Raw genomic sequence first — 27,905 nt, forward strand, 5'->3', positions numbered from 1 at the left:
CTCTCTCTCTCTCTCTCCCTCTCTCCCTCTCTCCCTCTCTCCCTCTTTCCCTCTGCTTCAGAGAAGTGGCAAATGGCTCTACAGACATAGCTGTGGGTGTATCTATGAGGGCTTTGCCAGAGAAGCCCCAGGCTGACTTTGAGCAGTGCCATTCCATGAGACCGGAACCCTGACAGAATGAAAAGTGAGGAAGGTATCTCAGTGTCCACATTTCCTCTCTCTCTCTGCTTCCTGGTTACCCTGGAGAAGAATACTGCTTCCCTACCATGGTCCCTATGCCATGACATCCTGTGCAAATGCATAGGGCCAAGGGACCTTGGGATGAATATTCTTCTCTGAAGTTCTTTCTGCCAACTCTTGGATCACAGTCACATGAAAGTGTGTGTGTGTGTGTGTGTGTGTGTACACAATTCACTCTTTCTGTTAGGGAGTAGTAACAAATTGAACAAGCATGCCACAGCTCAACTCTTTGTGAGTATTGGTATGAATTAAGCAGCCAAGAATATTCTTACATAAACATCCAGTGCTCAGGCTGTGGTGCATGTATGTATGTTTTCCTGTGGATAAATATGGAGATGTGAATTGATGGGCTGTATGGGGTAGATTTTATCTAATTTTACAGGAAATTTCCTAGAGCAACTTCTTGGAAGTTTATCTTGTTCTTAAATATGTTTATGGACACAGGTGCCCTGTTCCTCTAGCAGGGCCAGATGTGGATCCTTAAGAAGTCCTTGGATCGGAGGATAACAAACAGTTGGGATACCCTCCTTGAATGTTCTGTGCTGGGCTAATAATATCCATCATTGTCATTGTTAATGTATTGTTATTGTTACTTTAGCTCCAGTCAGAGAGACTTTCTTTTTACTTGACAGAATAAGATAAAAAGATAAGCTTTTCTGAGGTATCACATACTCAAAGGTGATGATGCTCATTAACGCTGACACGCTGAACACACCTGTCATCTGGCTCCAGGTCAAGAATTAGGAAATGAGGCCAGCCATGCGCATGTCACAGTAATTACAGGTGACAAAAATTAAAATGTCCAAATTGGTCTATGGTGAGTTTTACTGAACACCTGAGAAAGAAATTATGATCTTTCTCAATAGAACTGAAATTAGACATCCTGGCACTCCTGTTCAGTTCTTCCCAGACTCCTCTGGTCACTTTATTGATAAGGGGGTCCCCTCAGCTTCCTCTGTGTGATCGATTTTGTCGATTCTGATATCCCTTATCTCAGATTTCAGGTACAGGGCAGCCCTGACCTTAGGGTGGGCTGGGAAGGAGGAGGAAACCCAGATTTTTCTGGCAGTTTGGTGATCCTTCTTATGGAATGCATTTAAAGTGGTCAGCACATTTGCCGGCGTGAGGCAAGCTTCTGTGTGATACCTGCTTTTGTGAGTGTCCTCCTTGTTACCCAGGCGGGCTATGCTCTCCTCTTCACAGGTGGATTGTACTCTTTTGCTGAAGCTTTGAGACTCCAGGGTGATAGATGTAGTTTAGGCAAAGGAGGTCTTTGGAGCCTAGGAGCCAGTTAGCAGATAATAAACCTCAGAAGGCATCCCTTGCCCTTCCAGATGGCAGAGAGGAGAAAGGGAGTCCCTAGCCACAGTTTCTGTTGGGCGTCCACGTCTTCCCATGGAGGGATGATTACTTTTAATACCTCACTTTTTAGCAAACACCGTGTCACACCTGCCAGCTTTGTAGTTAGGTTTTTACTTCCTTCTGAGGCCTCAGCCGACTCTGTAGCCTGAAGAAAGCTAGGGGCTTGCTTGGTTTAGGCCTCAGTACCTCATGCAGCAACCCACTTAGAAGCCAGAAGGAGCAGTCTTCTTGGGAATTCTAGGTACATTAATTCATCTTCTGTATAGTGACATGGCAGGGAGGGGGAGATAAGGTAAACTGCAAAGACCTGAGCCAGGGCCAAGCATGGACATACTCCTGAAATACCATCACTCCAGAGGTCTGAGGCCAGGACATGGGCATGAGTTGAGGCTATGAAGACACAAGGATTACCTGTCCCAAGAAGAAAAGGCCCAAAAGGAAACAACAAAAACAAAAGCTGGTCCTATGCTGGCTTTGCTTTCTGTCTCTGGCTTTTCATACTTGTAAATCTACTCCCAGAGGCTCAGAAGAGTAGCATCTTCCTCTCCCCTACCTGCCCTGCTAGGAGCCCTAGTAACTGTTATGTAGATAAAGGCAATACTGCAAGAAGCTGGTTTGGGGGGGGGGGGGGTTGCCTGGAGAGGCATCATGGGAAATATGGCTTTATATGTTTCTCCAAATTACTAAGGTCCGTTTACTACATGTGAACTTGATTCCACCAAGTTACAATCTGTTCAGAAAACTGGAGGCATCTTCTTTCCTAGAATTTATGACCTTCATCCAAAATGCTCTTTACTTCAGTCTCTCCAATGATTGTCTAATTTTGTCTCTGCGGTATGCAATTGATATCCTTGGGAATGAACTGCTTGCTTTCCAAATCAAAGAGAATAAGCAGGTTGAGCTGAGCAAATGATGAAGTTTGTTCATGGTGTAAAAAGACAGCCTCTAGGGCAGTGGTTCTCACCCTTCCTAATGCCTCGACCCTTTATTTCAGTTCCTCATGTTGCAGTGCCACCCCCGAAATTATTTTTGTTGCTATTTCATAACTGTAAAATAAATATCTGATAGGCAGAATATCTGATATATAACCCCTGTGAAAGGGTCTTACTACCAAAAGCATCGCGAAGTGCAGGTTGAGAAACACTGTTCTAGGTGTTACCTTCCAAGTATGGTGCAAGGGTTCACCCATCAGCAGGCTCAGCAGGGTGCACCATGCCTGCTGAATGAGTCAGCCAGCATGCAAGTGGTTAAGTTACAGAGCCTTGGCTTTCTGGGTTAGAGCTTCCAGCCTTCAAGAGTTAACCTGCAGCGGTGCTCTGAAGAGCCGGCAGAGGATATACACAAGCATCCCAGCAGGCACCCTGGTTTGCCCGTGAACGATATGCGGTTTTGAATGAGCAGCTGCAGCAGCGGGTTTGGGTATGTGGCTTTGCTTTGATTGATGCTGTATTGTTTTTCTCTCAAGAGAACAAAGCAATGCTTGTTCATGTTTGCAAACAAGGTCCCTTTGAGAAAGAGCAGTTGTCTATAAGCCTGCATTCTATCATGAAAATAAGAGTCAGGGTGCAGGGGTGAGCCTTAGCAGAGACTCCATCCTCATTTAAGCTGCTTCTGATGCAGTGGATTGTCTTTAAATTGATCTGAATTCTAGTGCTGCATGGTCAGGTCATTTGAATGTCATGATTGCAGTGGGATTCAAAAGGTATATTTTGCTATCTCTCCTATAAATCTATACTCAGAGGTAAATATTTGAAGTTGTTTGTTGAATTGGTGGACACAGGCAGCAGAAAGACATTTTCCTGCCCATTTTGGAAGACACGTTTTAAAACCCCAGACTCAGGGAGCAAACTTCTATAATTCATGGTAAGCCGGAGTGAGGGAAGCATTATCTAAGACAGAATGTTTTCTTCTCTCCTACAACCTGACTACTTTAAGTCCCAGTGTACTGCAGTGTGACCTGAAACAACCTTCAGCATCTCGTGGCTTCTAATCAGTCTCTACAGTGCTCAGCTAGGTATCAGTATTACTTCATGAACCTTTATTTTGTTTGTGGAAACATATCTGAAACTCAAAACAGACTAGAAATATCTTCAAAGACTTGAGTGGAATTTCAAGGAATACAAGGTTTTAGCTTAAAGTTTTTCAGGGTCCTGCTCTCCCTATATTTCAACACTGCAGTATGAGCCACAAGCTAAGATCACCGACTTTATCCCGTTTGGCACTACCAGAAGATTAAAATGAGTTATCCTTTCCCCAGTATGGTGATCAAAAATCAGTATTCAATCACCTAGAAATCCATACTGAAAATGTATTTCTCAAATTCCTTTTTATAACTAAGTTTCTCTTTGAATAATCTGACCGCTGTTGAAAAACCTGGGCAAGCTGTCACTCTCAGGGACTGCCAGGTAAATCAACTGAATGCTTTTATCAGATCATTTTGCCTGAAGCCATGGATATTTGCTAAAGTGAAGGACAGGTGCTGACACAGAATATGGAGCCTGGGCTCTTGGAGGCCAGTGGCTGATGAGGAAAAGAAATTTGGGTGAGAGGCTCGGAACTGGTCACTGTGACAGTTTGGGGAAAGAGGACCATATACAGTGATGAGGGTGAAGATTTTTGCAAACTTCCAGGAATGCATAGTGCAGTTAAAACACAAGAGAATTGTTGTTCAGGTCTTCAACTTCCCTTCAATCTCTTTTCTAAAAGTTTCCCCAACTTGGACACCATGTTGAATAATACTACATGCACACACACACACACACACACACACTCACACACACACACACCACAGAGAGAGAGAGGGAGAGTGGGAGGGGCAGGGGGAGAGGGAGAGGGAGAGAGTCTTGTTTTCGACTTTTTTTTGACAATTTTTCCCCATTTAGTATAATGTCAGTTGACAGGTTTGTCCTGTATCGTCTTTATGTGAAGAAATGTTTCTTATATTCTTACATATTCAGGGATTTTTATCATGAGGAGATGATGAAGTTGCCCAAAAGCTGTTTCTCTGTCTATGAATTGTGTATTTTCTAGCCTTAAGCCCCTATATGTTTTATATTGCCTTGATTGGTTTGTGTATGTTGAACCAACCTGGAATTCCTGAGGTGGAACCAACTTAATCATGGGATATGATCTTCATGTTTTCATGAAGAGTTTGGGCAAATATGTTAGTTTTTAAAATATTTACTTTATTTTTATTATGTGTCCGTCTCTTTATGCAGGTATGTACACATGAGTGCTGGTATGCTGAGAGACATCAGATCCTGTGGAGCTGGAGTTCCAGGAGTTGTAAGCACCATGTAAGTACCTCGGTGTGGATTCGAGAACTGAGGTCCTCTGTAAGAGCAAGCAGTGCATGCTCTTAACCACTGAGCCATCTCTTCAGGCCTGCCAATATTTTATTCACCTGTGCTCAGGAGAAGTGATCTACAGTCTTCTGTTTGCATCTGTGTCCTTATCTGGTTTGTGTGTCAGGGCAATACTGGCTTCACAGAATGAGTCCCCTGCGAATGTTCCTCCTGGTCTGTCTTGGGAACAGCTTGAGGAGTGACAGGGATGACTTGAAGACCTGGTGGAATCCAGCAGTGAGCCCCTGTACGAAGCTCTTCTTTGTGGGGAGATGTTTTCATCACTGCCTGACTCCTTTTGCTTATGGAACTGTTTAAGTTGTTGATATCTTCTTGATTTAATTTAAGTGAGTTATATTTGTATAGGGATTTACTCATTTCTCCTAGACTGTCCAGGTTTTAGGATTGTATTTTCAAAAAGCTCCCTAATTGAGACACTAGATTTCTTTGGATTTTGTTCTAACATCATATATATATATATATATATATATATATATATATATATATATATGATGTTACATATATATATTCATATGTGTATATATGTGTATATGTGTATACACACACACATATACACTATTTATATCTTCAAACATCCAATTTTGTATTTAATTGATTCAACATGTTGTTCTTTCATTGGTTTCTGCCCTCACCATTTTTATTTCTAGCCTCTTATTGCTTTGGGGGGTTTAGGTTGTTCTTGGTTTTCTAAAACCTCGAGGTTTATCACTGTTTTTTTTTATTTGAAATATCTCTTAATATTTTTCATAATGTAAGCATTTAAAGCTATAAACTTGATCTCTTAGAACTAGCTGTCTTGTTTCTATCTCAAAAGTGCTGATAAATTGTGCTTTATTTGCATATAGAAGCATTTGCTGATGATCTGCTGGTCATTTGATAGCATATTTTTCATTTTCCTAGTATTTGTCTACTTTCTGTGGCTTCTCTTGCTATCTATCTCTCATTCTACACCACTCCTAAATTACTAGAAATTATCGTGATTATGTTGTACTTGTTAAGACTTGACTGCCTAACATGTTCTATTTTAGTGGATGTTCCACAGGCTATTGAAAAAGAAATGTGTATTCCACAACTGTTGGACTGAATGAACACTCTGTATCTATCTGTTAAGTCAATTTGATCTATGGTATGACTTAACCCAGAGGCTTCCTTTACTGTTGCTTGTTTTGTTTTTGTTTTTCCCCCCTTGCTTTGGATGACCTAGTTAAGTATGAGAATACGGCATTGATGTTACCCACTGTTACTGTATCAATCAAACATGTGATGCTCACTAGTCTCTGTTTATGGCATTGGTGGCCCCACCACGCAGTGCATCTATAGTTACAGTTGTTATTTCTTCCCAATGAGTTTTCTTTTCTTTATTAACAGGTAGTAGCTTTCATCATCTCTCCTGCCTAATTTCAATTTGAAATCTTCTCTATCAAATCTCAGGATTACTACACCTGCTTGCTTTCAGCTTCCACTAGGCTTGAAAGACTGGCTTTCAAACTTTGACTGTATGTGGGTGTCTTTACTGATGAGGTGCGGTGGTGGTTTGTTTTGCGTTGCTTTTTTTTGTAGACAATTAACAGTGGTCTTGATTTTAATCTGGTTAACTAGTTTGCATTTCTTTACTGGTGATAGGAAGCAATTACATGAAAGGCATTGTTTACTAATTCCAGTAACTTTATTTGTTTGTTTTCTGGTTGGTTACGTCGTTTTCATTTTTAAAATATTTATTTTATGTATATGAGTGTTTTGCTTGTTTGTATGCATGTATGTATACCACATGCATTCCTGGAGCCCTCAAAGGTCAGAAGATAGCCTTGGTTCCACTAAAACTGGGGTTAGAGATGTTCTAAGCTACCATGTGGGTCCTGGGGATCAAACCAGGGTCCTCTGGTTGCACTGGCAGCATGTGTTCCTAAATGCTGAGCCCACTTTCCAGTCCTGTGCTTTTCTTCTGCTCATTCAGTGTTCTAGCTTTCCATTGTTGTTTATCCCCTGCATGAATTTCACTCCTTCCTGTGCTGTCTTGATTCAGATTCTTTTCATACTGTCTGTATCTGTATATAATATTAAATGTCTCCAGCAGCTAAGGGTTGGGGGATCATGAACCACCTTAGCATGTGCTTGTCTCCGCCAACTTTGAGAGATAGCTTTGCTGGGTGTAACATTTTGGATGGCAGTTATATACTTTTGGGATTCCATCACTACATGGATACCTGCCTTTTAGTATGAGAGCTGGTGTTTGCCTTTATAGGCAACCTCGTGCTTTTCCCTTAGAGATCTTAATATTGACTCTTTGCTTTGTGCTTTTGATGTATTGATTACAGTATGTTGTGAGGACGTTCTTCTCTGGTCTTGTCTACTTGGGGTTAGAAATGCCTCTTATCTTTAAATGTCTATTTCTTTATCTGGTTTTGAGAAAATTCTGCTGTAATTTTGTTGAACAAATTACCTGTTGAACAAATTAGCTTTTAATCTTAGCTCCTGCTACCCATTGGATTCTGAGGTTTGTTCGTTTGATTTCTGTTTATTTTAAACTAATTTTATGTATGAGTTCTATCTGCATGTTCATCTGCATGCCAGAAGAGGGCATCAGATCCTATGTAGTTGCTGGGAATTGAACTCTGAACCTCTGGAAGAGCATGAGACAATGCTCTTAACCTCTGAGCTGTCTGTACAGTCTGAGGTTAATTCTTTAGATCCCATTCCACAGTCTTGGACTTTGTGGTCATGCTCAGGTCTGTTTGTTGTTGTTTGCTGGTGTTGCCTTTATCTTCTGTGTTTAATATTCTCTCTTCTTGGTTGAGTCTGTTGGTGAGACTTTTCTCTACATTTGCAATTTGGTTCATTGAATCTTTCTTTTCTAACATTTCTATCTTTTTGAAATCTCCATTTCCTTGTGCACGTTCTCTTTCTCTTGGAGTAGTTTGACCAAGAGGAAGCATAAGTTTGGATTCTCTACTTCAAACCCCTGTGTCTTCTGCCTGCTACTTATAAAAGGCAGAGCAAAACTCTGTGTTTATTGACTAGCACAGAAAGCAGAGCATAGGAGTAGATGAGGGACTTCTTACAGAGTTTTACAAGGGAAGAAACTATGTACTAATACAACTCACCCAGAATAGCACTCAGACTGCAAATACAAATTACTAACCTATATCCACATGTTGCCTCCAACATTTAGGGAATATTTGTCTTGTTTGTGATTGATTTTAACTTTTTGATCTCTTTCAGCCTATTATTAACTTGGTTGCAAGGAGTTTAGAGATATTTTCAGGAAAAAAATGTATTACCTGGTCATTGATGATTTTTTTTTCATCCATACCCTGAGGGCCCCCCCCCCAGTCCCTGCTCCCTCAATTCATTTTATTGTGTTTTCCCCTCTGTTGTTGCCAAATTTACTCTCTGGGTCCTGTATTTAATTCATCTGATTATTTGTATCTTTGAGGTCAACGATCAGTTTTTCTACTGATTTTTGTGATCTCTGACTGACCTCCTACCTATTTCAGAATCTGAATTCAGAAGTTGAGGAGGTGTCATCTTCTGGAGAAGTCATGTCTTGTTTAGAAGTCACTTTGGGCTTTATTTGTGGGTCAAAAGAATTTTTCAGATTTGTTTTTACTTATGTATATGAGTGTTTTGCCTGTATGTAGGTAAGGGCACCATGCTCTTGCCTGGTGCCTGTGGAGTCAGAAGAGAACACTGATCAGTTATTGCTCCGCTGGTGAAACGAGCCAATTCAAGCCAGACTATATTATATTAAATGCAGGTTTGTTGAGAAGCTGCTCTCCAGAGAGTTCACTGTCTCCACAGATTGAGGCCAGGGAAGTCACCATGGGGGGTCCCAGGGTTAGGGGGAGAGAGAAAGGGCATGTGCTCAGAGAGAGAAGAGAGGGAAAAGAAGAGGCCAGAGTGAGAGGAGACCAAAATGTCTGGATTATATAGGACAGAGGCTCTGGGGGAAGGGCAGGCAGCCCAGCCCCTGGGCTGGAAAGTTCAGGGTTGGGGATAGGGGACTGAGGGATGCTGGGAGAACCTGGAGGTCAAGTCTGCTTTGGTATGTGAGATATGCACCTCAGTCTCTTGGCCACAGGGTCTGAAACCAAACTAGCACCAATTCTCTGGAACTGGAGTGCTTTCGAGGGTGGTTGTGAGCCACCACATGAGTACTGGGAACTGAACACAAATTCTCTGGAAAGCCAACACATGCTCTAAACCAGTGAGCTCTCATTGGTGGCTCTTATTAGAGCAGCCTGCTTTTGAGTGTTGAATGCTTAATCACCAATTCTGCCCAGAGAGAGAGAAAAAAAGAAAGATGTACAAGATCTAAAAATTCACTGAAAAGCAATCAATACCTACAAACATGTCACCGATCATCAAAAAATGGAAAATGAAAAAATTAGAATGTATTATAAATTCACAAATTATTTTAAGTGTGGAAACAGTAAGTGATTAAGATCGGGAGGGGGAAGGTAGGGAAATGGGAAAAACTAATTTTCTTTTAAAGAAAACAAGAGATACAAAAATTTAAATCCTTGCAATTTTTGGACTAGACAGGTTTATCTCACCCACCAGAGACTCTCCCCCCTGAATTCCCTGGCATGGCTAGTGTTCTAATTGGGGGTGTCTGTCAGGTGCTTTGGGTCTGGAGGGAGTGACCACAGCACTGAGGTCAGTACAAGCAGAATCCCTGCCTTCCTACCTTCTCTCAACCCTGATGTGCTGATCTCAGTGCTGGAGAGATGCAGCTGTGGGGGTGTGTGTTCATGCTCCCTGGCAGTGATGACAGACAGGATCCAAGGGTTGATTCATCCAGGAATCTAGGTCTGCTTCCAGACACTGGCCAAGGGTATTTTCCATGCACTCCACTGTCAGAATACCTTTGCTGGTTTGTCAGGGGCTGACCTTCCTTTCTATAGTTATCTCCTAAGGTCATCTCTTACTCTGGAGCTGTATCAGGTTAAATCCTGTTTCCCTGGTTTGTGATTGTTTCTCATTTCTCTGATCCAGGGCAGATGAGTTTTAAACACAACTTCTGTCTCAGGATGACACCTGACCAGTGTCTGCTAAGTGATTTAGTGACAAAATGAGATTCCTCTCCACAGCTGACCCCTGGCTCCAGAATCACTGTTTTACCAAAACCAGCAGTTGGATTTGAGGCTCACAGGGACTCTGGAGGGCCTGTCTACAGGGTTCCCTGCTGCTTTCTTCACTAGGGCTGCCTGGCTTACCTCTTGGATGAGGCATCTCTTCATTCCTCACCAGAGGGTTTCCGTGCTAGAGCTGAGTTTTCCTTAGAGATTTTCCCACCTGTGTTATCCTGGGAGTTTCCAGTGCTTCTGTTATGACTTTTGTAAATTTTCAAAGTTCTTCTTCACTCTGGGATAAACTATCCTTTCCTGTGTGGACTCTTCTTACCCAGCTCACCCAGAGGCAATTTCCAGGTTACTCTCTAACCCAGAAACTACCACTGAACATTCTTTGGAGCTCCTGTCATTTGACAGAGTGTCATGATAACAGTTGGAATGAAAAGATACAGATATGAATTCAAAACTGATGTCTTCCACTTATTAAGCATTTGAACCCCCTCGAATTTTAGTTGCTTCATTTGCAAGCATGTGATCCCGTATACCAACCTCTGGGAGGGTCCTGAGGATAGAGACTAGGATGCTACCTCAATGCCAGCTTGTCTCATGGAGACAGACTCATTGACAGTAAGCATTAGCATGTGTAAGCACATGATGCTTAGGAGAAAGATGTGGGCTAAGCAACTTCTGTGTGGCTTACCACACAGTTTCTCTGTATTTCTTCCCTAATTCTGTGAAGTGGTTTTTTTTTTTTTTGGTAGCAGGATCTAGAAAGGCATGGCCCTTCCTCATCACTGCTGTCATAGGAAACACGGTGTCCTGTAAGGAGCTGCCTGGAAACACTGCCTCTGGTTAAGCAGATTCCAGAAGCTGTCTCTGGAAGATCTTCCAACATCTTTCTGCAGTGAGATTTTCCCAGTCTCTTTATTCCCAGCCAGAAAAAGAAGTACCCATTCGTTCACAAGGGGTATGAGAGATGGGTAGATATCAGTTTCCAGAGCTGATTCAGTATGGAAAGGGAGGAAATGAAGTAAGCTGGTCTGGACCAGCCCAGAGGCATTAGGAGTTTCATGAAATCAGGGGGAAATGAATAAGCCAATTATTCATCTCTAATTTCAACATTCCCACTGGAATCTGCTCACATCTCAGATTTGACCCTCTGGGAAATTTTCTGGAGAAGCAGGAACTCTGGCACTCTTAGCTGTTATACTAAAGGCCATTTCTGTCCATGACACTTAACGTCTGCTACTCTGATGTTCTGACATTCCCCATGAGAGACTTTGTATCACATTTCTCTCAAAAGTTGGCTCTAATAACAGCTGTACCTGTTTCTCAAGGACACAGCTCCTCATACCTGGGAATAGCTTCACCTTCAATAACATCCACAGCCAGTGAGTCCACAGAGAGGCGGGGTCAGTAATGTACTGGGGACAGAGAATCAGATAGGTGCTCTTGGAACTCTGCAAAGACTTGACACCATGGAGGGCCTCGACAAAGCTTCTGAAACCAGCCTTGATCTATCTATATTATCATTGTTACCAATGTTGTTTGATTGATTCACCAGGTGGGAATGGTCTAGGAAGAATGGGCAGCATAAAGAGAAGGCTCACACCACACTATCCATACAAAGCAAAGACCACCTCATTAGTTGCATAACTTCTATAGCCGTGGAAGGATCCAGCGCTCTACACAGCATGCCTAGCTTCAAGGGCATGATTGTTCCCTGAGACTGTGCTTGAGAGATAACTCCTAGGTGACTTGGCACAATGACAGTGGTATGTTGAGGACAGCTTGTATTGGCTGGTTAGAGCCAATTACTCTACTGACCTACTCAGGCTGACTTATTTTTTTTCTTTTTTCTTTTTCTCTTTTTTTTTATTGGATATTTTATTTACATTTCAGATGTTATCCCCTTACCCCATTTCTCCCCCACCAGCCCAGGAACCCCCTATCCCTTGCTCCCTCCTCCTGCTTCTATGAGGATGTGCCCCCCCTACTCCCATCTCCCCACCCTCAATTTCCCCCACACTCCATGTCCAGCCTTCATGGGACCAAGGATCTCCTCTCCCACCTATGCCCGACAGGGCCATCCTCCGCTACATATACAGCTGGAGCCATGGTCTCTCCCTATGTGCTCCCAGACTGGTGGTTCAGATCCTGGGAGCTCTAGTTGGTTGGTATTGTTGCTCTCCTCATGGGGCCACAAACCCTTTCAGCTCCTTCAGTCTTCTCTCTAACTCCTCCATTGGGAACCCCTTGATCAGTTCAATGGTTAGCTGTGAGCATCCTCAGGCTGACTTTTGAGAATTATCTTTTGGTTATTGGAGATCAGCAGTGCTTGAAGTTTGCACAGAAATGGACAAATGTTATACATCAACGCTTTTGATCCCTTAATAGCTGGTTTGAATATTTACCAATTGTCTAACAATACTTGTTGCAGAAAATTTTGGATAGAGAAATGATGTGCTGTTTTAAGACACTAGGAGAAAAAAATAGTTTTTAACTCAGAATTACTTTGAACTCTTAATGGAACATCATGGTAAGCCAAAGATCTATTTATTTCTAAGATGACTTGAAGAGTTTAAAGACAGGGGCCATTATGGTCAGGTCACCCTTTTCAGAACAGACTACTACTTTCTTAGAGGTTCACACTTGTCTAATTATTAATTGAATCATACAAATACCATTTTTATGATGCTACATTGCAAAGAAAAAGAAATTTATGAAGACATTTTTTATCCCCCAACTCCAACACTGTCATCTGAGTTATGCTGAAGACATTGTTTATGCTTAGGAGATGGTTGGCCTTTGTAAAAAGAACCGTAGTCTTTCCTGGCCCCTGTGTCATTCCATGTAAATAGGAGAGGTACAGGGAGTTTGTCAGGGTGAGTTAGAAGTGTAGCTCCAAAGCAGAAAGAATGCTGTGTACACTCAACCCGGCTTGGATTCCACCTACATTATACACACATTATTTGGTGTCCTGTTAAGCTCCATTGTGGAAGGTCAACTGTCAAAGTCCATCTTCCCAACGTCATGTACATGGAGACTGGGTGTGACTGGTAATTACAGTATATTGGCTTCGTGGCTAGGAAGAGACAAGGAATTTCCTTTATGTCATGTGTTTTTTTCTTGTGTAGGCCTTTAACGTTTCTTATCTAGTCCAGATGTACTAAACCAAGGGGAAATTTCCTCTCAGAAAGTCTGAGAACCAGCTATTGACAGTGTTAAAGTCCAGAAAGAATCGTTAGCACTCAACGTGACTGAAACAGTTGTATTTATGGTTGAGTCCATTTTACATGCATTTCTCATCCACCCTTGCAGCAATCTTCTTATTGACTAATGGATGTTTTGTTTAATTTTTTTTCATAAAATATATTTTGATCACATTCTCTCCTCACCCCCACCTTCTCCCATATCCTCCCTACCTTCCTGCCCACACAACTTTGTGTTTAGTACCTTTCTCAAAAAAACCCAAAAAACTAAAAAAAAAAAAAAAACCCACCTAAAATGCAACAAAAAGGCCCTAAAAACAAGAAACTCAACAAGACAAAACAAAACAAAAATGAACTGTGTACCATCTAAGTCACCCAGAAATTGTCCCTCAAGAACAGTCTCAAAACAAAACCAAAACTCATGGAGTCTGATTTTTATTGGCCCACTACTCCTGGACATGAGGCCTGGCCTAGAATGTAGTCATTTTACCTGGGATGCTCCATTGGAAAAAAATGGATTTTCCCTTTCTGAGCAGGTATCAATTGCAAACAGCTTCTTAGTTAGAGGTGGGAGTCCATGTTTACTCCCCTTCTCAGTGCTAGGATTTTTGTCTAGTTTGAAGCTCTACAGGTCTTGTGTGTGCTGTCTCTGTCTCACAGTATCTGTAAGTTCATATGCATACTAGTTCTGTTATATTTGGAAGACACTGTTTTCTTAGAGTGACTGCCACCTCTGTCTCTTACAATCCTTCTATCTCCTCTTCTGCATAGGCCCCTGAGCCTTGAGGGGAGGGGTTTAATAAAGACACCCCATTTAGGGTTGAGTGCTCCAAACTGAGGACTCTTGCTCAATGCTCACTGTCGGCATTAGTTCTCATTCGTAGCAAGAAAACTTCGGTGAGGGTTAAATGATTGCTCTAATCTACAGGTATACCAATATACCATAAGGAGTAATTTTATTGCTGTGTAGCATGTAAAGTACTTTACAGTACCATGAACATTAGTCAGTAGAGGTGAAACTTCCTAGTAGGGCACCAGCTCGATAATCCATGTTTAGTAACATAAATAAACTGTATCTTCAGCAACAGGGTGCTACCATCACATTATGGAGTGTAATCAATAGCCTTGACAATGGTGTGTAATATTTGGGGGTTGTCTGTGAGATCTCTTTGGCCAATGACTCAGCACAATGCAAAAATCAAACTCAATTCCTGGCAATAGAGGTTTTAGTTGTTGGCATAAGATGTCTAGTTGGATTTTGTCTCCACCTTTATATGGTAATTTATATGGTAATTACATTTAACTTCATACATATACATATACATATACATATACATATACATATACATATACATATACATATACATATATATTTAGGATGTGTCTGTCACATTAGGCTTCTATATGGCTTTTCATTTATGTTAGTTGCTCCTCCCCATATTCTCTCATATTTTACCTTGTCATATATAAGCAAAAGATCCATCAAACAACAACAAAAATGCCCAAAACAAAATGAGACAAATAGCAAAAATACTGTTGAATTTGATTTGTGTTAGCCAAACACTCCCTAATCTCTCCAGGACTTTTACCATGAAAGGGTTTTGGATTTTGTCAAAGGCCTTTTCTGCAACTATTGAGGTGATGGTGTGGTTTCTGTCTTTTGGTTTGATTTTTATGATAGATGACATTTCTCTGTTTAAGAGCGTTAGACCATACCTATATCTCTGGGATGAAGCCTACTTGATCATCATGGATGATCTTTTAGATGTGTTCTTGGACTGTTTCCAAGTATTTGTATCGAGAATTTTTTTAATCCATGTTTATAAGGGAAATAGGTTTGCAATTCTTTTTCTTTGTTGAATCTTTATGTGGTTTGGTTATCAGGGTAACTGTGGCTTCATAAAAGAACTGGGCAATGTTCCTTCTGATTCTATTTTGTAGAATAATTTGAGGAGTATTGGCATTAATTTCTTTGAAAGTCTGGTAGAATTTTGTGCTAAAATCAACTGGCCCTGGGCTTTTTTTTGGTTGTAAAACTTCTAATGCTTTCTTCTATTTCCTTAGGGATTATGGATCTATTTAAATTGCTTATCTGACTCTGTTTTACCCTTGGTAAATACTATCTAATGAGAAAATTATCCATTTCTTTTAGATCTTCCCATATTTTTGTACATTTATCTTTGAATGAAGGAATTTCCAATTTTGTGGAGTACAGGTCTTTAAGGTATATCTTTATGATTCTCTGGATTTCCTTAGTGTCTGTTGTTATGTTCTGTTTACATTTCTGATTTTGTTGTATATTCTTTACCTTTTAGTTAGTTTGATTAGGGTTTGTCAATCTTATTGATTTTCTCAAAGAACCAACTCTTCATTTTGTCGATTCTTTGTATTTATTTTGTTTTTGTTTTGTTTCTATTTTCCTAATTTCAGCCTTGAGTTTGATTATTTCTTACTGGCTTCCCTTTTTGGGTATGATTATTTTTGTTTTTGTTTTTGTTCTAGAGCTTTCAGGTATGCTGTAAAGTTACTTGTGTAGGATCTCATATATATATAATATATATATTATATATTGTGTAAGATCATATATATATATATATATATATATATATATATATATATATATATTATAGACACTTAATGCTATGAACTTGCCTTTGAGAACCACTTGCAATGTATCCTGTAAGTTTAGGTATGTTGTATTTTTATTGTTATTCAATTCTAGAAAGTCTTTGATTTCTTTTTTTATTAATTTTGTCTTGACCTGTTAGAACTTAAGTAAACTATTAAGACCTAGATTGAATGTTAAGGCCTAGGTAACAGTTACCTGGCTAGCCTGCCATTATAAAGAATATTTCTCATATGTTTGTGTTTCTAGGAAACTTTCTAATGCCAAGATTGATTACATATTCTCTTATGTTCTGTGCCTTTGGAAACCAATCATGATGGAAGTCAGTAGAACTGTTTTGTATAGTTACCCACAATAAGCTTGGACCCAAACCAACCACCCACCAGCACTTCCTGCACCTGTGTATAAGCTTCCGCTGGAATGGACCCCAACACAAGAGAGACACCTGCACCAATATACAAAACTATTCAAAATAAGACTTCCATTTTGAGTAATAATCAAGTAAAGTTTAAGTTCTGAAGATCTCCCTGGAAACTGACATCCTACTTAGCAGAAAAAACATATATGTGGGTAGCTGACATCCTGATTGGCAAGTTAAGACATGATTGTTGAACAAAAGTCCCATTCTGGTAGACAAGTTAGGACATGAATATTAGACAAGGCAAGTCCCCTGCCACGGTTGCATACCCCAACCAATGAAAATGTTTCATTCATTCAAGGATAAATGTACAACAAAGACATGTTCCTAAGAAAATCCTCTATCCCTAAATCCTGGCTTGTGGAATAACTTGGCACGAATGTTTGTGGAGTTAGGGCTTAAAATCTTTGTAGGATCTTAACTCGGGTCATGGTTCAGTTACTAAATCTGTACCATAGCCCTGGCAAACCAGTCCTGGGGCGTATTCTCAACAAACTATCCCTGTCTGACTAAGATCAGTGTTTGTGTGACTTGTGAGGCCAATTCTGGACCCCAACAGACTCTTTTTTTGTTCAGTAGTCAGTTGTTCAGTTTTAATAAGTTTGTAAACTTTCTACTGTTTCTTTTGTTGTTGATATCCAGTCAGATAGAATGCAGAGTGTTATTTCAGTTTTTTGATATCTGTTGAGACTTGCTTTGTGCCTGAATATGTGATCATTTTAAACTAAAGTTCCTAGAGATGTTGAGAGGAAGGTACATTCTTTTGTGTTTAGGTGAAATGTTCCATAAGTATCTGTTAGGTCCATTTGGTTTATAATGTTAGTTAGTGACAGCATTTCTGTTTGGATTTTGTCTGGATGACTGGATTGCCAACAGTAGGATACTGAAGTCTCACGCTATAGGTGTATGAAGGTCAGTATGTGATTTATGCTGTAGTAATGTTTCTTTTATGAACTCATGCTTCCTTTTGTTTGGTGTATAGATCTTAAGAATTCCATTGTCTTCTTGATAGAATTTTTTCTTTGATGAGAATGTAGTGTCCTTCTCTATCTCTTCTAATTAATTTTGGTTTGAATTCTATTTTGTCAGATACTAAATAGGTTAGACTAGCTTATTTCTTAGGTCTATTTGCTTGAGATATCTTTTTCCATTTTTTTTTTTTTTTACCCTGAAGTGATATCTATCTGTGATGTTAAATTGTGGTTTTCGGATGGAGAAGGATTGTTCCTGTTTTCACATCTATTCTGTTAGTCTGTGTCTTTGCTTGGGGAATTGAGATGATTGGTGTTGAGAGCTATCAATGAGAAGTATTTGTTTCATTTTATTTTAGTTTTGGTTTTTGAGACAGGATTTCTTTGTACAGCCCTGGCTGTCCTGGAACTATGTAGATCAGGCTGGTCTCAAACTCAGAGCTCCACCTGTTTTTGCCTCTTAAGAGCTGGGATTGAAAGAGATTAAAGGTATGCTTCACCACCCAATGTTTGCTAATTCCTGTTATTTTGTTGTTATTGTTGTTGTTGTTGGTGGTGGTGGTGGTGAGGTGTGTGTGTGTGTTTTTCCCTCTTTTGATTTGCTGGTCTGGGGTCATTTATTTCTTGTGGTTTCTTGGGTGTGGTCAACCTCTTTAGATTGGAATTTTCCTTTTAGCACCTTCTGTAGGGATGTATTTGTAGATAAATATTGCTTAAATTTGGATTTATCATGGAATGTCTTATTTTCTCCATCAATTGTGATTGAAAGTTTTGCTGAGAACAGTAGTATGGGCTGGCATCTATGGTCTCTTTGTGTCTGTAGAACATCTATCTAGGCCCTTCTGGCTTTTAGTCTTGACTAAGTCTCTGAATAGATCTGCCTTTATATGTTATTTGGTCTTTTTCTCTTGCGGTTATTAATAGTCTTTCTTTGTGTATTTTTGTATATTTTGTATTTGTTTATTTTATTCTGAGGGTAATTTCTGTTCTGGTCCAATCTATTTGATGTTCTGTATGTTTCTTGTACCTTGATAGGTAGGCATCTCTTTCTTTAGGTTAGAGGCATTTTCTTCTATGATTTAGTTGAGAATATTTTCAGTGACTTTGAGCTGAATTTCTTCTCCTTCCTCTATTCCTATTACTCTTGGATTTGTGTGGGTCTGCATCAGTTCCACCACTGGGCACAGCCTCTTTGGGGGTCAGAATGCTGGGAATTTGCGCTGATCCACTCTGCTGCTGGGCTATAGGGAGCACATGGCTTCACTGGGGGTGGGAGTGAGGGGGGTAGCGGGGGAAAGCACAATCTGAGACATGGGAAAGCAGGAGCTGGTTCGAGGGTCCCTGGGCCTGCAATGAGGCCAGGCTGTAGTGTTCTCAGTCTCTTGGGCACCAGGCACCACTGGGAGTCAAGAACTGGGTCAGGGACCCATGGGGATGGGGACAGCATCTAGCCAGGTGACTGGGGGTTGGGAGGAGGGAAGCTCTGGCTCTCCCCAGAGGTGATTGATCTTAGTTTGGCAGAGGCAGGCTTGGTGGCAACTGTGGTTGGGAGTACAGAAGGGCCTTTTACTGGAGAATTAAACTGCTGGTCTGTAGTCAAATGCCTTCTCTATGGCTCCCCACAGCAGATCTTGATGAAAGAGACACTCCATGGTTCTAAACAGTTTATTGGTTGTTCATGACATAAAATGGATGCATAAGTTACCATACCTACTCCTCAGGGTAAACCTGAAATTAAATATCTTTTGCAGGGAGGAATGTCTGGGAAGGGAAGCTTATTGGCTAAGCCCTCCAGGCCTCTAGGTACCTCATTAGCATGGAGAACTCTGTTTGGGGCCTATGTGACCATAGGACTCATTTCTTTTATATGAGGACCATGGCACATGTTCCAGGTCAGGAGTCTGGCAGGGAGCTGGGAGTCGCCTAAGTCTCAGGTGTGTACCCACCCAGTCTCTGGGTCTCAACTTGCTCTACCTTACCAAACTTCCTGGCATGGTTTTACCGTCCAACTTATTTGGTCTTTTCTTAGTGTCCCAGATTTCCTGGATGTTTTGTGCCAGGAGGTTTTTAGAGCTAACATTTTCTTTGACTAAGGTTTCTATTTCTTCTATTATGACTTCAGTGCCTGAGCTTCTTGTGATTTCTTCCATCTCTTGTGACTACAAGGTGAGGATGTTGATGAAGCTTGCTGCTGAGTTTCCTGTGAGGGGTTCCTAAATGTCTCATTTCTACTTTTACCTCACTTTGTGCTTTTCTTATTGAATCTATTTCCTCTTTCAGGTCTTGAGCTGTTTTATTCATTTCCTTCCACTGTTGGTTTGCGTTTTCATTGATTTCTTTAAGGGATTTATTAATTTTCTCTTAAGGGTCTTTATCATATTCATAAAGGCTATTTTACAGTCTTTGTCTTGTGCTTCAGCTATGTTGCAGTACTCAGGGCCCCCTGTTGTAGAGTTACTGGGGTCTAGAGGAAACATATCATCCTGGCTATTATTGATTGTGTTTTATGCTGGTTTTTAGGAATCTGTATTGAAGATGATTGTAATTCTAGATGCCGCTATCTGGTCTTGTCTTTGTTGGGTATGTGTTTTGTTCCTTGGGTTCTGTTGCCCTCTCTGGTTCCTAGGAAGGTGTAGTGGCTGTATGTTGCCTGGTAGGGAATCCTGGGATCCTGCTAGGTGTGGCCATTGAAGGTTCTGGGTAAAGTGTTTTTCTAGGTATTGAGAGCTGGCACTTAGGAATGAGGATAGTCTGGGGTGGAGCTGAGGAGATCCACAGGAGGGAGGAAAGCAGGGTTTTCCATCAGAATCTGCTTAGTCCTCTGTGAATGGGGTCAGAGAGTAAAAAGAACCCCAACAGGTAGTCTGCTATAGCTCTGGGGGGGATGATATTGGGGGATTGGATATGGAGGAGAGGAGGAAGATCTGAAGCTTGCTTCTCAGCTTCACTGGGATGGCATACTAGCTTGCCTGGTGGGTTCTCAGGGAATGCTTGCTGAGCTTGGAGGCTGGGATAATAGGATTAGTAGGGTGGAAGGTTGTCAAAGCAGATCTGCATGATCCATTGGAGATGGCACGGGGTAGGGCAGGGGGCAGAGAGGAGGGAAGGTCACAGCAGACAGCATTGTGGTCTTTTCCAGAAATGGGAAAGAGACTGGAAAGTTGGATTTAGAGGAGATGAAGATGTGGTGAAGGTCTGAAGTTAGGCTACTTGTTTCCATGGCCGAAGTGGCCTGTGGTTTCCTAGGGAATGCATGCTGGAGTTTAGGACTGGGATAAAGCAATGACTTATGGGAAGTTTGGAGGGGAAGATCTGTGTGAATCACTGGAGAAGATGAGGGCAGGGTGGAGGGGAGGCCACATCAAGTAGTCTGTCACAGAACTGGGGTTGGGGGTGGGGGAATGGATTTGGAGAAGAGGAGGAGGAGGTGAAGATTTACAGTTAGCCTACCTGTTTTCCTAGTGGGAGTCTTAGATGCAGTATCACAAAGGGTTAATGGGGGAAGAGTGGGTGGAAGTATAGTCACAAAGCTGGCACCCATATCTAATTCTGCATCCAGCCTTAACTCTGGTTGTCACCCAGGGTGTGAGTGTGACAGTATTATCTATGAACATAGTCTTTTACACATTGAAAGAGATTGAAGACTGTGGTTCTCAGCTTAGACACATACAATACGATACGATACGATACAATACAGATTTTGTTGTACTTTACAGGGTTTTGTTTGGTTTTGATTCCTGCACATTGCCTGATGCTCACCCTTATATGTCTTCCTGGCAAAAGTCATTTTTGTCCTTCAAAGTCCAGTTGGGATTCTACTTTTTTCATGATGCTTTCCCTGAGAGTTTCCAAACTAGATATGAGCCTAGGAAATATTATGTTTTGTTTGTGAGCTTAGCCTTTATGGGCTGAGCCATCCCTCTAGCCTAATATTATGTTTAACCAAGCATGATATCTATTGTGTGGCTGTTTTTTTTTTTTTTTTTTTTGCAGGGAGAAAGCTCTTTAAGTTTCCCGTGGCTGCAAAGACAGTAGATCTCTTATGTCTGACCTCTGATCACAGTTTTGTGTCCTCCCTTGAAACCTTTTTGACTTCTTTGTTGCTGTCAGTGTACACAGTTTATGTTCCCTGAAACTCCATTTTCTCTCTCTTGACTATATTCAGGGCTTTCCACATACCACATACCACATCCTCTATTAGGTAAAGAGCGTCACCAAAATGGCTACAGTTCTTGGCCTCACCCAGAAACTACACCTTCTGCAATGTCACTCCCATCTGGAGGTGGGGAGCATTGTTTTTCCCCTTGAGTCTGAGCTGGCCCTAAAACTGGCTTTGGCCAACAGGCTGCAGGGAAAGTTACTTTGGGCCAATTCTAAGCCATGACACTGAAAAGGCTTGCCAGTTTCCACCCATCCTTTGAAGCTTGCCCAGATACCATCAGTGTAAACATCTGTCACAATGCTGAAAACAAAACAAAACAAAACAAACAACAACATAATCCCAGATCTATCTGATGGAGCCCTTCCTAAGATGAGTGACTCCCATCTAACCCCCGTCCAACCTAACATCTCTGTGGATGTGATAGAAAGTCTCAGACTCCCATCTAACCCCCGTCCAACCTAGCATCTCTGTGGATGTGATAGAAAGTTTCAGACTCCCATCTAATCCCGTCCAACCTAGCATCTCTGTGGATGTGATAGAAAGTCTCAGATGACAGCTGTTCAGCTGGCCCAGAAGTACGAGCTTGGGAAATTATTACTTTTAGCTAGTAAATGATGGAGTGGTTTGTTAAGCAGCCACAAATATTGATAGACTGGGTTTCAATTTAGACATCATCTCTTTGGCAAAGCCCTTTCTGGTACTCTTTTTCTAGGCTTACCTCCTATATCCCAGAGGTACTGATAGTTCAGGATTAGAGTTAACATGCACATCATTGCTGTTTCACACTAGATTTAATTCTTTTCATTTATTATTATTATTTTAAAAAGAGAATCCAGTGGTTATTTTAAACAGTGTTGAGGATGAAACCTCGCCTAGCACATGCTGGACATAGACTTTACCCAGGCTGTGAGAGGTGTGAAGGTGGGACACTTGTTTTCTTTGTTTCTGAGACAGGGTTTCTCTGTGTTGCCCTGGTTGTCCTGGACTTCACCGTATAGACCAGGCTGGCCTTAAACTAAGAGATCCACCTTCCTCTACCTTCCAAGTGCTAGCATTAAAGAAGTGTGCCACCACCTCCCAGCTATCAGGACCCTGTTTAATTGGATATTCCATAGATACTCACAAAATGTTGTTGAAGGAAGGCAGGAACGCTTGTAGACTGTGTGTTCACTTTTCTTCCGTTGAACTGACTTGAGGAATGATGTACTTCCTTTGTTTCTTTTTCTCTCCCAACTCTTTGCTACACTAAGATATTGGACATTGACTTCACTGTTATTTATATTTCCTTAACAGTACCGGGTCTGAGCTTCCTCATGCACTGATGAGTGCTGACTGTACCATTTGTACAGGGCAACACTTTCTAGATCTGTCAGCTGTTCCCCTGGTACCTTCAATGCCATTGTCATTTAGTGTTGTTCTCTTGCAAACTGAATCTACAGTCTTTATCACCCACATTAGCTTCAAAGACTATAACTCAGAAAAGTGGCTGATAAACATGGCTGCTTATCTACTTCCGCCTTCAGTAAGTGAGTTTATATAGGCAGCTCTGGACTCCCCAAGTATCATTAATGCTCCCCACACCATCCCCTACAGACTGGTTGTTTTCGTTCTTCATTCAAAGGATTTTCTAGGATGATTCATCTGACTAAATTGAAACAAGATTCTTAAAATCAAGCTAAGTTAGTTTTGTGATGGCAGAAACTGTGGCTCACTGATGGCATCCTTACCCATGAGTGCTGGCAGGCTAGTCAGGGACATTATGCCAGTTTTCTGTTATTTTCTCCTTTAATGGTGTTCTCAACACTCTTTGTAAAACTGCTGCTGTCTCCCTTATGAAGAATTGAAATACTTTTTTAGCATCATGAGATCAGGTTGTATGGTTTGGAATTTTGGGGGTTTCACTATCCCCTCTCTTTATAAAGCTTATATCTCAATGGTTGAGTCTTTCATGAAGCCTACCCTCTACCACTGCAAATCCTGGGTCTCTAAAGAGAAACTCAGCCTGACTGGTTGGCACTTAGTAGAAATGTCGACCTGCCTATTGTTTACTCAGGCTTCTGCTCTGACCTAGTAGAGCTGATTCTGAGCCAGTAGTTAGAAATTTGAATTGATCAACCATTCAACTGATACATAGGAATGGAAAATATTCTTGTACCCCATTTGCAAAATCAACGGCTTGGCAACTTGGTAACAGTTACTGGCAAATTAGACTTATCAAATCCCATATGTAAATACCAGCATAATTATCCGATTCCAAAGAATTTTTATTACTGTGGCGCATCTAAGGTTTAGCTCACCCTGGCGTGACAGATAGCTAAACCTGTTCTTTGATTATAGACGTGAATTCAGCATGTAGAACTTTGATTCATTAGCTCTGACTCAATTTACTTCCCTAAACCCCATATACCTAACCTCTGACTAAGGAACTCAACCGTGATATAATCTGAGATGAGTCCATTCTTAAAGATTCTGAGGAACAGGAACTGATCTTATCAGCACTAAGTTGGTTGTGTATGCGCTATGATGCATTAAATGGTGGCCTTATCTTAGTATAAGTAGAGTTCATTTCATCAGTGTCCTTGAGAAGTGCCTGAATTTATCTATGAAAAGTTTACTTTTCTGTCACAAAAGTAGAATGTGATAATTACAGGAAAAATTTTAATATGATGAATTGAAAAAAGAAAGAAAAAGAAAGAAAGAAAGAGAGAAAGAGAGAGAGAGAGAAAAAAAAAAGAGCTCTTCTTCAAATCTCTCCCTAACAAACACTTTGATCATCTTGAAATGTACTGGTGTAGCTGTCTCTGCCTCTGTCTTCCTCTTTGTATTTTAATGAGTTTTAAAATGTCTACTTCTTTGTCTTAAAGCCAGAAAGGGAGATGGAGGTTAGAGAGGGGCCATGTATCTTGGAGGGATGTATGGGTACAATGAGGGTATTTTGGAGGCTGTTAAAAATGATATGAAATAGCATATACCTTTAATCCCAGCACTCAGGAGTCAGAGGCAGGCAGATCTCTGAGTTTGAGGTCAGTCTGTCTACAGAGTGTGTTCCAGGGCTGCACAGAGAAATCCTGTCTTGAAAAACAGAAACAAACCAAAGCAAACCATGATTTGTTACTCCAACCACTGGTAATAGTTCCAGGCTGAGTTCTTCTGAGTCTCCTTTGCTGTTGAGACCTACTTCCCTAAATACTGATTGAAGTGATTGTCTATAATTATAAAATTATATTATTTATTTTGTGATTATAAAATTATTTTATTTATATTATAAAATTATATACTTGTCCATGATTATAAAAAATATTTGGCTAGCCATAAGTGAATCAAAATTCACATAGTCTGAATAAGTCCCAGATTCTTCTTAGGCAATAAAACCATGACTTTTTTTTCCTAATAGATTTCTGTGAGTTACAGGTCTTTTATCTTCCTATTCTTAACTATGTCTTAAAGCTGAGGTTTCATAAGATTTGACGTTGCGTTAGATTTTGATAGCCTTTGAAATGAAAGAATAACCATTAGACTCGAGGTGTGGTGAATGGTATGATGTTTACCAACATGTAATTGAGCTAAACTGAGGAATTGTCATCATCAACTGGCAGTGTCTTTGCATTTGGATAGACAAGAGGGTTTTCTCTAGTAGCAGATGCATGCCCCTAAACCTTAGTGCTTAACATATAAATGTTTATTTCTTACTATGAAAAGTGTATCCCTAGTCTGGAGAGTCTTTGAGGTTTGTTTCTTCTGCCTGAGACCTGGCATCTAATATGCATGGCAGTTAAGTTTACAGTGGTGTAGAAAGAGAGAGAGAAGGTGGAGCTCACATCTCCCCTCTAGAAGTGATTCATGACACCCACAGCCCATTGGCTTGCAATTACCAGAGGGGAGAGCACAGCTTTGCTATATGCTCATGAAGAAGTGGGGAACCAGATGTAAAGGAGTTTGGCAAGTTTTCACAGGGAACAAAGGCAAGCAGGCACGTAACTTCTGTTTGCCTCTTGGCTAGATTGAGATGTCCTTAGATTTAGCTTCTTAGAGCCCCAGAGTTTAAATGTTTGATTTCTTCTTTTACATTTTAAATTTTATTTATTTTTATTTCTTATGTCCATTGGTATTTTGCCTGCATGTATGTCTGTGTGAGGGTGTCGGATCCCTCCTGGAACAGTTGTGAGCTGCCATATGGGTGCTGAGAATTTGGTCCTCTAGAAGGGCATTCAGTGCTCTTAACCACTGAGATATCTCTTCAGCCCCTCCCCCACCCCGATTTTGTCTTATAGTAGCTTTGGGGGTTAGGTGACATTGTATGCATTAGCTCATTGTTACTTTGGGATTCTCGTATCTATTAATAGCAAAAGGCGAATGTTCATGTTCTGTAGTGAAGTTGAGAGCTCACAGGGGGACCAAAGACAGATAATCTTGTCCTCAGGATCTAGTTTGGCTATATGACCTTCAGTTGTTTATTTTCTCTGTGATAGTTTTTTGTTGTTGCTGTTGTTGTTGTTTGTCTGCTTGTATGGTTAGTTTTTAAATTCAATGTATGTTGAGGATAGGAATAATACTATCCTCATAGAGTTATTGGGACCACTAAATGAGGCCATTTGTATAATGTTTTTGAAACACTGCCCAACATGTATTAAGTTTCTTTTATAATGATTTCTTTTTAAAGGTGACTCTTCTTGTATTAGTTTTGTAAGAGTCTACATAAAGGTCTCAATGGGCTGCTATTGTTTTAATTATTGTCTGTCTCATTCCGGTTAGATAACCCAGCCCAACCCATGCAAATCTCTAATCTGCTAACCCACAAAACAGAGTTATGTACGTTTTATGGTGGAGACTAGGGAGTGAACCTCAGTGCCTCAGATTTGTGCTTCATAAGCCTTAGCTTGGACCTTCCCTGGCTCCAACTCCTGACACCTGAGATAGAGCATGTCTTTGGCTTCCTAGGTTTCCGAATCCTGTCTGGTTTTCCTGCTCTGAATTTCCCTCATAGACTGACTGATTTATGACCCCTAAACTTTTAGGGAATCCAAATTAGGTAAGAGATTCAATCTAAACTCCCAATCACTCCAGATTCAAGGTCCACTTTACTTCCTGATTAGCAAAAGAACTTTGCCAGGCCGGCTCTGACATCCAGGTAACTGAGAAAAGCAGGACAAGGGTATGGTGTTGACTATTGGGGCCAAAAGCTGGTGGCTTGGCAACTTAACTCTCTCTTGCTATTCTGGGGCCAAAGCTGATGGCTTATGTCCCCAGCTGATGACAGCAGGGGATTAACGGGAGAAGGTAGTTACTTGGGCTCTTTTCCTTTTGGCTCAGGGGCCTCTAGGCAAGAAGCTCAGATTTCATTAACTCTTCATGAGCCAGAGAAAAAAAGAAAAGAAAAGAAAAGAAAAGAAAAGAAAAGAAAGGGAGAGAAAGGGGAGGGAGGGAGGGAGGGAGAGAAAGAGAGAGAGAGAGAGAGAGAGAGAGAGAGAGAGAGAGAGAGAGAGACATAGTGGGTGAAATAGAAAAGGGCTGCACCAACCTTTAGTTTTGCTTCTAGCTTTTTATAGCTTTTAGACAAGAAGTTCTCTATGTGAGAAAAAAATCTCACAGATAGAATATTATACAAAAGACGAGTTACAGAAGGATGTCAATGATAAGTTCAAAGCAGTGTTTCATTCTATAAGCTCATTATAAGTTCAAAGAACCAGTTTCACATGGCCTTGCTTTATCATAGTGCCTAACTGTGATTTCTTCCTTGGACTTGACCTAGAATTAATGTTTTTCCTTCATCACAAATCTGTCCCAAGCCCATTTCTTTTCCAGTGCAATTATGAAAGCTCATTGTATTCCTTACTATGCAGCCTTTACTTACTACTCTATGAGGAAGGGGCACATTCTATTCTTGAGTCTAATTTTATTACATCTTTCAGGCAAAACAACTAAAACCATCTCCTTAAGCTTTCTTCCTAAAATGATTTGACTCAAGTCAGGAATTCTATCAAGTTATTAATTCATATAAATAGCATTAATTTATGAAAGTTTATCTTCATGCTGATCTTCAGGGAATTTGTCCAATATGGTGGGCTTTTACCCAGGAAGTAATCACACCAGGCACTGAGGGTCTCCCAGTGTCCACTCCCACTGAGCCAAATAAATGAGGAGAATAGCAATGACTAACATGAGAAAGTACATCAGTAACAAGAAGTAATCCTGGGGCAACATCTCTGGGGTCATGCTTCACCAGAGTGTACCCATCCCAGCCACGAACGATGGTGGCCCATCTCTAGGGGCCTCATTTACCCACTGTAGCTCTTCCTGCATGGTATCCTCCAGAGCTTAGTGGCAGACAAGTGTCAGATAGACTCTACTTTCAAGGGACTTGGTAATTTAAATGTTATTTTGCCCTTATACACTACCCAAATCTATGACAGGTCAGCAGTGATAAGTCCTTCTGAGGCAAGTTCTTTCTAGAAGGCACATAGAAGCAACAATATTTTC

At 40.8% G+C, this 27,905-nt stretch overlaps 1 protein-coding gene across 3 annotated transcripts in view; it reads left to right on the forward strand.

Moving 5' to 3' along the window:
• The window catches only part of Asah2 (N-acylsphingosine amidohydrolase 2), a 118,043-nt gene that overhangs the window by 981 nt on the left and 89,157 nt on the right, over positions 1-27,905 (forward strand). For 2 of the 3 annotated variants that reach the window (XM_028764081.1, XM_028764080.1), the window contains exon 2: positions 4,821-4,898. The gene's annotated coding sequence lies outside the window, so the exon portion shown is untranslated. Of the gene's footprint in view, positions 1-4,820; positions 4,899-26,519; positions 26,557-27,905 lie in introns of those variants that run through there. The other variant, XM_028764082.1, reaches the window with a different exon arrangement.

This window comes from Grammomys surdaster, unplaced genomic scaffold, assembly GCF_004785775.1.
Source record: "Grammomys surdaster isolate TR1022 unplaced genomic scaffold, NIH_TR_1.0 141, whole genome shotgun sequence".
Taxonomy (NCBI): domain Eukaryota; kingdom Metazoa; phylum Chordata; class Mammalia; order Rodentia; family Muridae; genus Grammomys; species Grammomys surdaster.